The sequence below is a fragment of the Eriocheir sinensis genome, chromosome 4 (assembly GCF_024679095.1).
Source record: "Eriocheir sinensis breed Jianghai 21 chromosome 4, ASM2467909v1, whole genome shotgun sequence".
NCBI lineage: Eukaryota > Metazoa > Arthropoda > Malacostraca > Decapoda > Varunidae > Eriocheir > Eriocheir sinensis.
The window spans coordinates 5,499,216-5,511,996 of NC_066512.1; the positions used below are offsets into that span (position 1 = coordinate 5,499,216).

General features: G+C 42.7%; 1 long non-coding RNA gene across 1 annotated transcript; it reads left to right on the forward strand.

Moving 5' to 3' along the window:
• Positions 1-5,513: 5,513 nt before the first annotated feature.
• On the forward strand, positions 5,514-12,023 carry LOC127008122 (uncharacterized). The gene is made up of 3 exons (XR_007760818.1): positions 5,514-6,224; positions 7,309-7,370; positions 8,227-12,023. It is a non-coding gene; the product is annotated as an uncharacterized LOC127008122 (long non-coding RNA).
• The last annotated feature ends 758 nt before the right edge of the window (positions 12,024-12,781 follow it).

Below are 12,781 nucleotides of genomic sequence, written 5' to 3' on the forward strand. Positions count from 1 at the left end.
GCCACTAAAAGCGCCCAGCAGCTTTATACACAGGGCCGCCAATGTTGGTTCTCTCTCTATCAAGGGACTCTACCCTGGCCTGGCACTCCTCCAGGGCTTTACGGTCATCACAGGTGCCAGCTGGTTCATGCCACGCCGCCATCACCTCACCGCTGCCAGCCTTATCCCCACAGGCCATTACTCCTTCCTCCACCCTGACGGCCAGGCACACACCCACCCACCCCAGGCCATTACTCCTTCCTTCACCGTAACAGGCCTCTATGTACCGTTGGCTGCTATGTACCATTCCTGGCTGCTATGTACCATCCATGGCTGCTATGTACCATCCATGGCTGCTATGTACCATGATTATAGCTATGTAACATTATTATTAATATAATTAATAATAATGTTTATTTGTTTGCCACATAAATAGAGAATAGAGCAAATAGAGCTCTGCTCATTATTTGCTTCGAAAAGGGCAACTTAGGAACTCCAGTGGATCTGCTCACTATTTGCTTCGAAACTCCAGTGAACTTGCTCGGTATTTACTTCCTAACTCCAGTTATCCTTTTTATACTACCATGGCATCAGCACTTTTCCTTTGCTCAGGATGTGGATTGTGTGTTCGCCCTAGACAGGAAGCCCCTATCTGTGACGGATGCAACAAGTGGCGCCACTGCTTATGTGGTACAGCAACATCACAATCTGAGTACCGGAATATAGACAGACGATTGAAAGCTGGTCAAGTTTTCATGTGGTGTTGCCCAGACTGTCCTGACTGGATGGAAGTTTCAGGTACAATTATCTTTCTGTTTGTTAGGGGCCTTAGCTTTCTATTGCATGAGCATTTAGATAAGGATGGGTGGGAGAGGAGGGGTACTAATTTATGCCCATAGACTCTCTCTCTCTCTCTTCTACACAAACAGCCGTAGTGAGGACTCATAGGTCTGTTGTTGTTTGCCTTCCTTTGTAACTCTCTCTCTCTTTCTCTCTCTCTCTCTCTCCTCTGTATTCCTTTATGTATTTTGAAGTCATTTGTAGTCATTTAGGTTTAGTTGTACCCCTTTGCATTACTATGTATGTACCTTGTTACTTACTCACTTTCCTGTCTCACTCATGTTTTCCCTTATCCCTCTTATTTTCATTTTCCCCACTCACTTTCCATGTACATTTGCTCATATTTTTTACCCTGGTTTCAGGTGATGCCGATGATCCTTTTAATGCCTTCCCAGTCGAAGAGCAGCCTGCAATAATCAGCAACACACCCAATGGCTTCAACATCACACTTCCTATTGATGACATCACGCCAGCTGCAGAAACATCATTAGATGATGAAGCGTTACCAACAACGATCCTTGCAGACACTCCTGTGACCTACAAAATTGTTTCCGGTGGAACAAGAAAAGGCAGCTCTCTCCTTGCTGATTCTTTGGGTTTTACGAACACCAGGAAGCGAGTCATCTGTCTCAGTCAAATGGATATGCAGCTACCGTGGTAAAAAGTGCTATGCAACAATTTCACAGCAAATAGGAACAATGAACTTCAAAAGTGGACACCACCAACACACACATCCTGAGGATCCTGGTGCTGAACTCAAAGCATCGGCACGAGCTTTCGTTAAAAAGTCTGCTTTGGAATTTCCATTTGCATCATCTGGGGAAATAGTAAAGAAAGCACTCTCAAGCTGGGAAAATTCAGATGTTCCCTTACCAAATATAAACACTCTAGTCAGATGCACCAATCGCGCCAGGGAAGGACAACGTCCAAAACACCCTGAAGATAATAGTTTTGAATTAAACACAGATCATGTTCCACAGGACTTTCTTCAAGCTGATCTATTTGAAAATGGACAACAGCATCTCATATTTGCAAAACCAATTCAGTTGCAACACCTGTCCAAATCTAAAGTTTGGTACATGGACGGAACTTTTAAAATTGTTTGTACCCCTTTTGTTCAGCTTTTTAGTGTGCACAGTTTTATAAAGAAGGATGGAATTATGAAACAGGTTCCATTGTGCTTTGTCCTAATGTCAAGAAGAAAGAAAAAGGACTATGTAGCTGTCATAAGAAAAATTACTGATTTAACGTCAACATCTGTTTGTGAAGTTGTTTTGGATTTTGAAAGAGCACTATGGTCAGCAGTGCGAGTGTGCATTCCCGAGGCTTCCCTTCATGGCTGCTGGTTTCACTGGGCCCAAGCAGTGTACCCCAGAGTGAAGAGACTAGCTCTACAAAATGCCTATATTAATCAACTCGCTGTAAGACAATTCATTCGGCAGATAATGGCGCTGCCAAACTTACCTCCATCTCATATAGAGCCAGCTTACTACTTGGTGTCTGGTACATAGCAGCCTTGTTTGGTACATATAAGCCAAAGCAGTGGTACATAGGAGCCGGTACATAACAGCCCAACAATGGTACATATAAGCCAAAGCAGTGGTACATAGGAGTCGGTACATAGCAGCCCAACAATGGTACATATAAGCCAAAGCAGTGGTACATAGGAGCCGGTACATAGCAGCTAGCATTCTCCTTCACCCTGACGGCCAGACACACACACCCACCTCAGGCCATTACTCCTTCCTTCACCCTGACGGCCAGACACACACACTCACCCCAGGCCATTACTCCTTCCTTCACCCTGACGGCCAGACACACACACTCACCCCAGGCCATTACTCCTTCCTTCACCCTGACGGCCAGACACACACACACACCCCAGGCCATTACTCCTTCCTTCACCCTGACGGCCAGACACACACACACACCCCAGGCCATTACTCCTTCCTTCACCCTGACGGCCAGACACACACACCCACCCCAGGCCATTACTCCTTCCTTCACCCTGACGGCCAGACACACACACACCCCAGGCCATTACTCCTTCCTTCACCCTGACGGCCAGACACACACACTCACCCCAGGCCATTACTCCTTCCTTCACCCTGACGGCCAGACACACACACTCACCCCAGGCCATTACTCCTTCCTTCACCCTGACGGCCAGACACACACACTCACCCCAGGCCATTACTCCTTCCTTCACCCTGACGGCCAGACACACACACTCACCCCAGGCCATTACTCCTTCCTTCACCCTGACGGCCAGACACACACACACACCCCAGGCCTTTACTCCTTCCTTCACCCTGACGGCCAGACACACACACACACCCCAGGCCATTACTCCTTCCTTCACCCTGACGGCCAGACACACACACACCCCAGGCCATTACTCCTTCCTTCACCCTGACGGCCAGACACACACACTCACCCCAGGCCATTACTCCTTCCTTCACCCTGACGGCCAGACACACTCACCCACCCCAGGCCATTACTCCTTCCTTCCTGCACAGCCCCGTGTTGGCAGGTCATCATCGGCACTGAGGAGGATGTGAGGGTCAGGAGGGCAGGAGAAGGTCGAGGGAAGAGGCTTTACAGGGGCGGGGAGACACACACACACACACACACACATGTTCTGTTGTTGTGTTGATGTTCTTGGGGTCAGCCTTTGCAACGGCCCGCCCTGATTTTCTTTATTTCGTGCAGGGCTGGATGAGATCCCGTATGAATTGTATAAGAATGGAGGTGAGGTGGTGATGGACAGGATGACTGAGCTATTCAACTGTGTATGGGAGAATGAGAGTGCCTCGGGAATGGAACGAATGCAGAGTGACTGATACACAAGGGAGGACATAAGAGTAAGAAAGAGCTGAAGAATTATAGGCCGATAGCCCTGGCGAATACGGTGGGAAAGATTTTCTGTGCTGTGTTGAATGAAAGGCTGTGTAAGTGGATTGAAAGAGAGAGAGTGCTGGGTGAGGAGCAGAATGGTTTTCGCACAGACAGGAGGGCAGAGGACAATATGTATGTGGTAAATGAGATGATAGAAAGGAAAAGGAAGAATGGAAGTCCGTTGCATCTTGGGTTTCTGGATATTGAGAAAGCGTATGATAGAGTGAACAGGGAGGTGATGTGCAAGGTACTGGAGAAAGTAGGTTTGAGTGATAAGATAGTGCGAATCATTAGGAGCATGTATGTGGATACAAGAGCCAGGTATAGGTTAGGAACATTAGAGACAGAGTGGGTGAGGAGTGAAAGAGGTGTTAGGCAGGGCTGCATCCTGTCTCCAACTCTCTTCAGTCTGTACACTGAGGAGTTGGCAGCCAGGATGAGGAGAAAGAATGCAGGAGTAAAAGTGGGAGAAGACAGGGTATGTGTGCTTCTGTATGCAGATGACGTGGTAGTCATGAGTGAGTCAGCGGAGGAACTGCAGGAACTATTAGATGTGGTGAATGAGTATGGGAGAGATTTTGGAGTGAAATATAGTAGTGAGAAAAGTCAGATAATGGTTGTGAATGGGGCAGAAGATGAGAGAAATAGGACCTGGAGGCTAGGAGACACAGAGCTAGGGCAAACAGATGCATACAAGTACCTGGGTGTATGGATGAGTCCGAGAGGATGTGAAAGGACAAAGAATGAGAAGATTAGCCTAGTTAATCAATGGGTGGGCCGTCTGGGAAGTGCGGCAAGAATGAGAGCATGTATGATGTGCTGAGAGAGGTGTGGAAGAGTGTAGCAGTGCCGAGTGTGATGTATGGGATGGAGGTGATTACATGGAGTGAGTTGGAAATGGATAAATTGGAAGTAGGGCAAAATAGGATCGGTAGGTTAGCTTTGAATGCACCAAGGTATGCAGCGGTGGAAGCATTGAGGGGTGATATGGGGTGGAGTACCTTTAGGGAAAGATTTAGGAAGGCTACCCTTAGATACAAAGTCAGACTGGAACGAATGGATGACGCGAGATTGGCACGGAAGGTCTACTTGTGGAGTGTGCATGAGAGCAAATGGATTAAAAACTGCATGAGAATGGTTGGTGACAGTGGTATGCGAGTCAGGTGGGTGAGCAGAGAGGAAGGGAGGCGTTTCTTTGAATGGAAGGTGACTGACAGAAATAGTGGGGGTCTAGAATGGAATGTGAGAAAGTGGAAGAAAGAGATAGACAGTGCAGTGAAAGGTGACGGTCTGAGGAGGTGGAAGCATGCGATGGAGCGAAAGACTACTTTGGAGTGGTACAGGGAAAAGGAAGCCCCGCAGTGTGTCAGCTGGTATGATGGAAGCCTGGGTGGTGGTGATCTTCTCTTCCAAGCTCGCGCGCAGTGTATGAATGTGAATGCAAGAAACTACAGGTGGTCTGAGTCCCGCAGCAAAGTGTGTCAGATATGTGACAGGGGTGTGGATGAAACTGTCGTGCATGTGATACAGGTGTGTGGGAGGTACCGGAGAGAAAGGACGGAGATGATGAGGGTGGCACTGAGTGAGATGGGCTGCAGGGATGTGAATGGGAGGATTGCAAGGACAGAGAGGGAATGGATGCTGCTGCTGCCGGGACTGAGTGATGAAGCAAATGATAGAATTATAGAAGCCATGAAGAGTTTTCTGGAAAAGATGTGGTGTGCAAGAAATAGGGAATTGGAAGATTTGTAATGGATACTGTTGTTTTATTTTTACAGGGTGTGCCGATGCGAAGGCCTGGGGCGGTATACACAAAAGTTCTTAGCATCGCTAAGTGCACTTAACGGCAAAGAATCGTTAAGTTTTCTACTTAAAATGGCGCTGGGCCGCTTAGCGCTGAAGCTGGAGCACTTAGCGGGCGGAAAATTTAAGGCGGGGAAGGGGCTCCCTTAGCACCGTTAAAAATGCATAAGTATTGCAACATGGTGGATTACAGCGGGATGAAAGGCATCACCTCCTAATATATCTCCCTCGTCTAGACGAATTGGAGGCGTGTAATGATTTGAAACTCATCCTGAAATATCTGTGGACTGTGCTGACCGTGCTGAGATGAGTGGTTCGGCGAGGCGGACCTTGGAAACACCTACATGGCCATCACGACTGAAGTGGTGTTCGCTGACAGGTAAAATGCAGGTGCAACCTTCACAGACTGACAGAGATTGAGTGATAACAGACACTGGAGACCCTCCAAGCGATGGCTGGTGACCGCCTGCCACCATCCACAGGCTGTTACACAAAGAGCCCTGGGAGTAACCTTGCTGGAAGCCCCGCGGGCCGCAGTGTGTGGCTGGCGTTATACAGCCCCCAGCCATCGCCTGGAGGGCATCCAGTGTCTGTTATCACTCACCTTAGGTAGTCTGTGAAGGTCCAGTCATCACTGGTGCACGTGTATCTTACCTGTGATCAACACCGGCAGCCACAGACTCCTGCCCAAGGAACGAACACAGGTGAGCCAATATTTTACCTCGCCAGACTTATCCTTTACAATATTCAACTCTTTAAACCTAACACACCTGTTAATCTTGTGACTGACTTCAACAAACGTTTCCCACCAATCTTACCAAACCCTAAACAATACCTATTTGGGTCACTAGTGTCTGTTATTTAATTTTTACTTGACTAACCTCCCAGCAACGATAAACCAAACCTAACCTGGGTAAATTTATCATTGACATATAGTTATTTCAACTTAATCTGTTATTTAAGATAGGCAGTTTTAACCAAATCAGCAATTATTTAGAAAAGTTGATATTTTTAACCTAACTTAAATGTCAGAAGTGTCCTAACAAAATTACCTTCCTCTGCTTATTTTTAGTAACCAAACCAAATCAATTTGACGTACCGGTAGCTCTTAAACCGAACTTGCTCTAGTACTCAAGCTTGCATCACTTATGACTTTTTTCCTTTAATCCTAAATCAACTTGTTTAGAAACCTTGCTCTGACATACCTAACTTAATATAAGTTCACCTCTCCTAGCTCAGATAAATTTCCGATTTGTGTTACTGACTATTTTTTAAACAAACATTTTGATTTTGGACGTAAATTTTTTACCAAACTAACTATCATTCAGAATGTTGCCTTATTTTAACTTAACAAAAAATTATAAACGTCACCTAACCTCATTGATCCTCCTTAACGAACGGTAGCTATCCTTCCTGTAAAATACCTCCCAGGAATCCCTGGGTGTTGCAAAATGGTACTAATACCCATGCTAGCTAGCATTGTAGTATTGTTTAATTTGTTTTGGTCATGTCTTTTTTTTCACATTTAAAATTAATTAGTTCACAGTATATTATGGCTTTTGTTATTTGCAGCTTCCTTTCTTATGAAGATCTAAAAGTGAATTTTATGATTATTCTTAGTCTTACTCCCAAATAGCTATTAAAGTCAATCAACAATGCTAAAATCTTTTTGAACAAAAAAAATTGCAAATTGGTCCATGAGTCAAGAGTTTTGACTTCTGGACAAGTATAGATATAGATATAGGGCAGGTACCAAAGCATTTCTAATTGTAATGTATCTATTTGCAGTGATTGTGATGACATTGACAACAACGAGCAAGTCCTCCTAGACCTAGAGTGACCTCAAGCTGGTATTCGCCACATAACATTATTGTTTAATCATTTAGTTTTTATCATCCAGCATCAAGCAGTCATTCCCATGCAAGAATATAATGCACAATATAAGCAACTTCAATTGCTAGAAAATAAGACAATGTTGCCAGCCCATATAGTGTGCACTGTGCAGTAAATAACTCATGTAGATAATGCCTGTTGTTCTATCATATACTTATGTCGATGCAATGTCTTTTAGTTCTTGCTTCGGGTATATTAATTACTAATCCATTCTTATTTCTCCGACGGCCATTTCCTGTGTCGATACGTCAATCAGTTCAGTACTTTTATTTTCTTAGCTTGTGTTTTGCAATTCTTTGCCAATTAAATCACTGGACACATCTTAATAAATATCACAGATTTAATTATCATATATCAGTCCCATAAGTTTATTTCAGATGCTCTTAAAACAACATCTGTCCATTCATAGTCCAACTTAACCTGGTAGCAGCAACGGGCCATATTCGTGGCTTTACCGTGTACCAGCGATAGGCCACATTTTTGCCAAGATATAAACCCCAAAAATAGATGATGCATAAACTGATCACAAATGTGTTGATATATATTATGAAATGGTTTGCGTGAGTGATGATTTTTTCTCATTTTTCTCGCTCGGAGGGGCCTTTAAGAAACATGATCCCTGCAGCTACCAGGTTAACCTCTTTTAGTATAGTACACTAATCAAGAAAAACATCCCAATTAATATATATATATATATATATATATATATATATATATATATATATATATATATATATATATATATATATATATATATATATATATATATATATATATTATGTTGTTTATTTGAACTTGTACTCATATTTCAAGGCCAAACATGATGTGGAAGAAGAAATCAGTTGTCTCCATCAGTCGGGTTTGTGCCATGGCAGCTTTCTCCAGCTGTCCGGCAGAGGTCCAGTCCATGCCATGGAGAAATTCAGCCCCCAACAATGAGATGGCATGCCAGAGATGGATCCGCAGCTTCTCCTCCAATCAATCAATCCTTGCAATGCCCTTTCTCTTTTCTCTTCTTCTGTACCACCATGCTTACACATAACTGATCCAAGGTACTTAAACTCGTTAACCTCCTCCATTTCTTCACCATTCAAAATTATTTGGCATTCTTTTTCACATTCAATGCCCACTCTATATGGGCATACAAACTCTACAACCTCCCTTCTACTCCGCTCACAAACCATCACTTTACTTTTGTTGACATTTACTTTCAACTTTCTCCTTTTACATACACTATCAAAAACACTGACCAAATTTTGTAAGTCACTTTCATTTTCTGCATTGAGCACCGTGTCATCAGCAAATAAGATTGAATTCATCACCCACTTCCCTCCCTCCCTCAGCATACATTTTTACTTCAATTTCCCCAACTTTGCCCTTCATTTCTCATAACACCATCCATATAAATATTTAACAACATTGATGAATTATATATCTTTAAGACGTCCCACAATGCCAGCCAATCGACTCTGTCATAAACTTTCTTTAGAATAACTAGATCCATGAAGGCAGCATAGTATTTTTTCCTTTTGCTAATATTTTTTCTAATAAAACACCATCCTGAAGGAAAATATCTGATCCACACATCCTCTTCCCTTCCTGAAGTCTCCTTGTTCTTCACTGATTTTCTCTTCTGTAAGTCTTTGCGCAGTCTCAATTAGGACTTTTCCATATACCTTTCCAGGTAGCCTACACTCAGCAGACTTATACCCCTACAACTCCCACTTCCCCTCTCCTGCCCTTCCCCTTGTAAACTGGGACCATGATGGCTTTTGTCAAGTCTGCTGGGACCTCCCCCCCCCCTTCCCAGGCCACTTCACATATCTTGACCATTCATATAGTAACTTCATCTCCACACTTCAACATTTCTGCTGTGATTCCTCTCAATTCATTCATCATCATCATCCCATCAATGCCTGCTCTTAGGAGCTCCCACCAGGGGATGGCCACGGCAGGAGTTTCCATCTTTCTCTATCCGGACATTCCCTCCTTGCCTGCTCAAAGTTTCTCAAGGATCTCTCATCCTTCTCCCTAACGTACTCCTGCACCCTATCTCTCCATTTCACTGGAGGTCGTCCTCTAACATTCCCTCCCTCAATCTCACATACACCCTTCTGGTCATCTTACTCTCCTCCATTCGCTCCATGTGGCCAAACCACTTTAAAATCACTCATTCCCTTCACCCCCGTGACACATTCCAAAATGCTCATACACACTTTCATTACTTATTCCATCCATTCTACTCACACCACAAGCACTCCTCAAATAACTCATTTCCACTGCCTGCACTCTAGACCTCTGACTTTCATTCAAGGCCCATGTTTCACTTGCATATGTGAGGGTTGGTACTATTATTGTATTTTCAACTGATAACTGATCCAGGGTACTTAAACTCATTGACCTCCTCCATTTCTTCACCATTCAGAATTATTTTGCATTCTTTTTCACATTCAGTTCCCACTCTATATGGGCATACAAAATCTACAACTTCACTTCTACTCCCCTCACAAACCATCACTTTACTTTTGTTGACATTTACTTTCAGCTTTCTCCTTTTACAGACGCTATGAAAATCACTGACCAAGTTTTGTAAGTCACTTTCATTTTCTGCAATGAGCACTGTGTCATCAGTAAACAGGATTGAATTCAGCACCCACTGCCTTCCCTCAGCGTACATTTTTACTCCAACTTTGCCCTTTATTTCTCTCATGACACCATCCATATAAATATTGAACAACCATGGTGACATGACACGCCCCTGCCTTAATCCCACCTTTATCTCAAAATGTTCACTTGTTTCTCCACCAATTTTGACACATGCAGATGCATCCTCATAGAAAGACTTTATTGCACTAAGCAGTTTTCCTCCCACACCATAAATCTTTAAAACATCCCACAATGCAATCCAATCGAATCTGTCATAAGCTTTTTCAAAGTCCATGAAGGCAGCGTATAGTTTCTTTCCTTTTGCTATTATTTTTTCTCCTACCATCCTGAAGGAAAATATTTGATTGATTCCATCAGTTCCTGCTGCTTTTCCATTTTTTAATCTTTTTAATGCCTGATTTACTTCTTCATATGTTATACTTCTTTCTTTATATACTCCTCTACCTCCGCTCAAAACTGTTGCTGTAACAGCTGCTGGACGTCCATCATCAAAATTCATTAAGTTTTTGAAATATTCTCTCCATGTCTCTTTCACAGCTTCCCCGTCTTTGAACATCTTTCCATTCTCACCCATAACTTCATTAATTTTCCTTGGGGAGATATTATTGGGGTGATGCTTTTCTTTCGTTTTTTACTTCTTTCCAATATGATTTCCTGTTCCCTTTATATTTTTCACTTAGTCTTTTCCAAAGTCTTCACCAACTCTCTTCTTACTTTCTTTTATTGCTTGTTTTAATTTCATTTTGCATTCTCTATATTTCTTTTTCCTTTCCCTTTTTACTTGCTCAACCACATTTCTTTCTTAAGTTTTCTTAAAAAAGTTCCCTTTTCTCTTTTACTATCCTCCTTATCTCTTCTGTCCACCATGAATTTCCTTTTCTTTTTCCATCTCTCACCACTTTCATCCCTACAACTTTTTTGTTGTAGTTAACACTACTTCTTTAAATGTTCCAAAAACTTTTTCAGTATCTGTACTATCTTTCACACTTTCCCATTTTTCACTTAAGGCCTCTGCCATTTCACGTTATACTCATCTTTTATTTCTTTTTTCCTGTAACTTTCTATCTTCAGTATTTCCTTTTTACTTCACCTTTCTTTTCAAACACCCACTTTTGCAAGATGGTCAGAGCCATCGAACATCCCGCTTACTACCTTCGCGTCACAGATATCCTTTCTCAGTCTTCCCTCTACTGCCACATAATCAATCAATCCTTTCTGCTCATAATAATTCCCCCTCCTCCAAGTGTATATGTGGATATAGGCAAAAGTAATAAAGCCCCACACATCAGAAGTTGTATTGCTTTGCCTGGGTTATGCAGATGATGTAGTATTAGTGGAAGGATTTTGCCTGATCCTAAATGACTTTGGTATGGAATGGAAACTTATCTTTAAACATAATAATGGAAATTCACACCAGCAGTAGGACAGCGGGTGCTGGGAAACAATATCTTAGAGGTAATAGAAACACAAGGTTATTTAGCATTTGAGATAAGCAAGGAGGCCATAGGAGAAAGCACAAAGAAAACTGAATGAAGCCAAGGTAAGGAAAATGACGGGTGTTAACATCAGTGGTAGAGAAGGGAAATTAGCCAGTATGAATATGGAAGTTGCTTTTGGATGGGGAAAGTAGTAACCCCACAGCTATCTTGTATGGGTCAGCAAAACTAACACTTAAGATGTCGGGAGATTAGAAGTCATTCAAGACCAGTTGGCATGATAGTGTTCACATGCTCTCAGGGGAAATGGGGTGAAGCTTCTGAGAAAGGTTAACAAAGGGGAAGCTGAGTTTCAAAGAGAGGAAATGAGTGAACACCGGTGGGCCAAATTAATATAACACTGGAAATTCAAGACAATCCCCTTTGGAAAAAGGAAATATACAGAGAGGGAAAGCATATGATGACACTGGAGCAGAGTGAAACAATGTGAATGGGAGACCTGTCAAAGATAGTTGAGAAAAGTTGCTTCTGTGAATGGAGAAGTACCTATACCTATCTATAGTACAGCAGATAGGTGTAGAAGCTCGGGAAACATTAGAACATTTTATAATAGTACTAATGATTGTGTGACTTGACCCACTGAGGCAAAGATATACCAGAGTAACCTGACTGAAAGTTGATATATATAAAAATAAATAAACAAGAAAGTCACTGAACACACGAGTCTGAAATTATGGTAACCATCTCACGTGAGGCTAATGCATTATGTGCTGTATGTTGGTCTCTGAATACAGTACAGTGACAAACAGCTTGAATATTGAAGAAACTTCAAACTATTGAGGAGTGTGAATTAACGCATCTTAGCACATTGCATTTTGGGGGTAGAGGGGTCAGGTTAGGTTGGTCATAGGCTAGGCATAGTTAGGTTTGGTCAGGTCTGGTTAGATTTAGTTTGTTTTGACTTGTCTACTTTTATTATTTGGTAGTTCCGTGTGATACGCTTCGCGCTACGCCTTTGTTGTCACCGGCGGCTGAGGAGACGACATCAGGGCAGTAATATACATATTTTACCAAAACACATAAAAGAATAGTGGAGGTACACCGGAAACATGAAAAGATGCACCTTTATAACGATCATAGGCAATAAAGACCACAAGAGGAAGAAGAAGAAGGCTCGTTTATGTCGATCATTTACTCCATTGATGTGTCTATTGTTTCCAAACAAGCTTTTGTGTACAGATAGATAACATGTTGAATGCATTATA